Source organism: Telopea speciosissima, chromosome 2 (assembly GCF_018873765.1).
Source record: "Telopea speciosissima isolate NSW1024214 ecotype Mountain lineage chromosome 2, Tspe_v1, whole genome shotgun sequence".
Classification (NCBI taxonomy): Eukaryota; Viridiplantae; Streptophyta; class Magnoliopsida; order Proteales; family Proteaceae; genus Telopea; species Telopea speciosissima.
The window spans coordinates 52,186,470-52,191,337 of NC_057917.1; the positions used below are offsets into that span (position 1 = coordinate 52,186,470).

Below are 4,868 nucleotides of genomic sequence, written 5' to 3' on the forward strand. Positions count from 1 at the left end.
CCCTAGGGCGATCCAAAGGAGCCTAACTTCAGCTGCAACACTGGCCGAATGAAAAGGAGAGAGAGAGAGAGAGAAGACCATGAGAGGGTTAAAGAACACTCTAGGGCGATCCAAAGGAGCCTAACTTCAGCTGCAACACTGGCCGAATGAAAAGGAGAAATAGGCTGGAGGTAACATGGCCATGGCTGGATTTGCTTGAGATGAGCTTCAAATGCCTGTTCCTTCAAAAGAGATGCTCTTTTGGTGTCTCCATGGTCTTCATTCATGCTCCTCGCAAGATTTCTTCAAACACTTCACATAAGAATCCCTTCCTTGGAACCCCTTTGTAACCTAGACCTAGGTTTCCAAACAGAGAGGGATGAAGGAACAAGAAGGTAATTCGACTCTCAAATCAACAAAGTGCACTCTGATACCTAGTTGGAAGTTAAAGAATGTAAAGAACAAGGAGAAAGATGGAGGAAGAAGGATGATGAAGATGGAGGAGAAGAAGAGATGAGAAGAGAAGAGAAGAGAAGATGGTGAATGTTGTGTTGGAGTATTGTCTCCACCCCACCGATATTACTTCACTAATAATAAGAAAAAAATTACATACACCTCCCTAAGGAAGTAAATGGTAAAAAAGGGAAATTACAATATAAGGTAACTAGACAACAAAGTAGTTCCTAAGGTACCCTTATTACATAATCTCTAACAACCTACTCCCCCTTTGCAAGTCACTGTTGTCAAGCTCCCTAGCATGAAGAGGGTAGTATCGAGATCTAATTTGAATTGGGCATGAATTTGAAACATGTGTACCCCCCTTTTCCGGTCAATGAACTTGGCCAGTAAATTCTGGGCCCAAAAGACAACTGGACTATAAAAGAACTAGTCTAAGAAATGACCGGACTAGAATGATCGCCAACAAAACCATTCATTTTAATGCATAATATTTGTTGAGGATCCAAATCAGCAAAAAATGAAGGGTCATATCTGGAACTACTCCTGGAAGGCATTCCGTAAATCTATGGAGTGTTAGATTTTCAAAACGAACCACAAAGGTGGGGGTTTCCACCAAATTTGTGGTTTTCACTGAAGTATCTTAACATGCCATAGAGATTCATGGTAAGGTTGGCACTCAAAGGACAGACAAAAAGTTAGCCATTTGTTTTTCTATCATCCTTTTTCTGCTTTCTAGTGAATAGAAGAGAACCGTCTGTGGGTAACAATCTTAAAACTTCTGTCCACATTTCGGTCTTCAGAGAGCTAAAGAAGTATCAGAAAGATTTCTCTGGCTGGTGTGGAGAGTGCCATCGTGAGAAGAAAGAGGCAATGTCAATCTATTGCTGCCTCTAAACTGGTATAAATCCATCTGTCACTTCCTAAACAGTGATGAAAACCTGTGAAATATGTTTTAGTGCTTATAGTTCAAGTCAAAGTTTTCTGCCACTGGCCTTATGCAGGAATTGTTTAGGATGGAAGGAGAATCTAGGGTGTAAGTTTTTCTCGCTGTAACAATGCTGGGTGATTGTAAAATAGCACAACTCTCATTCCTTTACCATGACACCATGGCACCACTCTTTGTATTGTATGGAGGGAATTTTTTGTTTTCTTTGTTGTATCCATTGAGGAGATGGCTCTGTAAAGTGGAAATTCTTATTGAAGTTCCTGTAATAAGTCCTATCTGTTTGCTGGCCTGAAATTTGTGTGAATATTTATAGTGCCAAATTTATTATGTTTGTTTATACTGTACTAAAATTACTGAAGATTCCTCAGTTGGGTCCATTTTGGTGTTGAAAGTACATATTTCTGGAAGCCACTGTTTCAGAAAAAACGGAATCAGATTGGTCGATTCGACTGGATGGGAACGTTCAGAATCAGGATTGGTAACGGCCAATTCGGATCGGAGGGGCTGATTGTTGGATTTTTGAGACTCATTACTGGGAGCCTGGAGGGATCGATACATTAGAACTTTGGATATTACCTTGATGTAACTTGAATATTGCTTATTAATTGGATTTGTAAAGAATTGACCCTAAATTCATGCGAAGACAATGCTACCTAGCTTTTTCTCTCTGGCCATCAAATCTGGAACACTTAAAACATCTAATGCCTCTGCAGTGGGTTCTTGCAGATTTTATCGCCATGATGCAGGAAGGAGATAGAACCATCAGTCTGCATGTGTGAGGTTTTCAGGAAGGGAACCTTGGTAAGTCACACTTACACGGTCATGGATTATGCACCTCAACCTGTATCTCCAAATAGAGTGGGTCCTCCATTGTCTAGATAGGGGATTATGAAGATTGGCCATCCATCAAATCTGATACCTAAAAATATATGTTTCACTCATTATTGGATATATCCTTTTTGTGAGAATGTTTTCTGTGCCGGCCCAGAATGGCACAGGTCCATGTGTTTGGGTAGGCTGCACTGCAGCACAGGGAACATCACCCCTATTTTTTTAAGGGAAAGTTTTCCTTCATCCACGGGTGAAGGGTTCACCTACGAATTTAAGGTCTATCATTATTTCTCTCTCTATACGTTAGAGGTCGGAGATGCCCTTCACTATTTTTAGAAAACTGTTCATCATCTTCGTTCAACACCATTTCAACGTTGCCATTTCTGCAGGAGCTTCACACCAGTAGATGGTGGTGCTGGATCATTTCACCCTCTCTCAACCTCGCCATTTCTGCAGAAGCTGTCAGAGGTACAGGAGCAAAGGGGTTTAATTTCTCAACACACAGGTTCTGTGATTCGCAAACTTGGGAGAAAATTGGCTTCACGTTCACCACGGCCTCACTGCTTACCCGCCTTGGAAGCCTCAGCCTCATTAACATCGCCCCTCTTCGTTCTACTTTCTGTGTTTGGGTTTATTATGATTGGATTTGGACAATTCTTTATTACAGGCACTAATGCTTCAGACCGATACCTACCCACCACCCGGATCCCAGCAATCTGATAGGATTACCCTTCTCCCAGGTCAGCCCGCAAACCCACCAAAGAAAACGCAGCATAGAGATTTAAAGACCCTAATTCCGCCAAAGCTCCATGGAAAAGGAGGAGAACCGCCTCTGAAACCCTAGACTTGAGACGGAAGAAAGAAGAGACTACTGCAACTCTCCCTGTAATTTAATCCCACCATTTGGTGCGACTTTGTATGGGGGTGAGGTGGGAGAAATCATCAGCCACGTATGCCGACAGTAAAGTTTGACAACCTGTTGGTTTTCTTACCAAATTTCCACCCCACAAACCAAAAACCAAAAATGCCAGTCTGATCCTCTCCAGCACGCCAGTGAGAGCATCATGCATCACATGCATCCGATGGCTGGAGCTGTTTGGCATGCACCCAAAGGACAGTTCCAGCCATTTGATGCACACTGTACTCACTGGCGTGTTGGAGAGGACTTTTTCGCATACCTTTCCCACCCGAACAATACCATTCCATCAAAACCTCACTAAACAAACAGGCCTAAAGAATTCCTCCGTAACCGATGGCCATCATTACATTTGGATGGGTGCTAGAGATATGGCAGATCTCCAACATATAGACCAGGAATATTTATGATCTTAGATTCTTGGATGAATACTGTGGGTGAAGGAAAACTTTCCCGTTGGCATTAGGAGTCACTTAGAAGACTTGTATTAGTGTAAGCCTTGGGGTGGATAGCTTTTGGCTTGTGGGCTTGGTGACAGTGCGCCACTTTTTGGTGGGCTCCCCATAAGACCAAGTTTAGTAGTTGGGTAGGCAATTTCCGTCCAGTGAGCAGTAGTGTTTCTCAGAAATTGTTTAAAATGGTGGACGGTTCCACAGTAGGATTAAGATGAACCACCAATTTAGCATCTAGACCATGTTACTGTTAGTTTATCCCATGGTACCATGTGAGAGTGACCAAGTCAGCCTTTTAAGTGGGCTTAAATGAGAGGATCACCCACCAAACTTGGCTGCACCTTAATTAAATGGAAAAAAGATTTCAAGACACCCTTACTAGAGAATAAACCAATATGTTGTGTGTTTTTTGCCACTTGTTTTGCCACTTGGTAATCGCATATTGGACTGAATTTGACAGGTGAACAAAAGACTATGGGATCCACTTATGCACAAATTTTCAGCTTCACCTGCACTACCTACCATATGAAACTATTGAAGGGCATTGCTATTTTACTTCCAAGTGAGGGCGCATGATGTGAGACCCCACTCCCATCATGTCCTCCAAGGTCCAGATCTTTTCTTGTACACAATTTAATGCAAAGAGAGCCTATTGCCTACACACCCATTGACAATTGTAGGAATCTTTTACTCACTTTAAATGTCGCCAAGTATTGTCTGGTAGATAGATCAAGCAAGGATTAGTTTTCCATTCTCCATTAATAAATATGATTAGAATCTAAATTCATTTTTTGAATTCTCACACTATAGTATGAGATAAAAAAATACCTTTTTTTTTTTTTTTTATGAAAAAAAATTGTACCTTTTTTCAATCCAATCAGAAAGTTAGATCTCATGGTTGAAAAGATCTTGGATCCGGCTCCGGCTCATCTCTAATGAGCCTACCTTCCAGGGAGTGCCTAGTAAGGTATCTGACGGCTAGACTGATTGGCACACATACCCGAATGCATACTCATTGGGCAGATTCTTCATTAGAGAGGAACCCCAACACAAAGATCTTTATTCACCATTCAAACAGTAGGTCCAAAAAATGGCTGAGATGTGTGCCAGCCAGCCTATCTGTCGAATGCCTTACTGGACATTCAATGCGCAGATTCCTCATTGGATAGGTACCCAACACTAAGATCTCACTATTCAGACAATGGGTCCAAAAACAAATTTGGAAATTAGAACTATGAGCATCATGGGACCCATACACTCACATTTGGATGAAAGAAAGCTCCAA

General features: G+C 41.7%; 1 long non-coding RNA gene across 1 annotated transcript; it reads left to right on the forward strand.

Moving 5' to 3' along the window:
- The first annotated feature begins 1,039 nt into the window (after positions 1–1,039).
- On the forward strand, positions 1,040–1,757 carry LOC122652199. The gene is made up of 2 exons (XR_006331566.1): positions 1,040–1,336; positions 1,440–1,757. It is a non-coding gene; the product is annotated as an uncharacterized LOC122652199 (long non-coding RNA).
- The last annotated feature ends 3,111 nt before the right edge of the window (positions 1,758–4,868 follow it).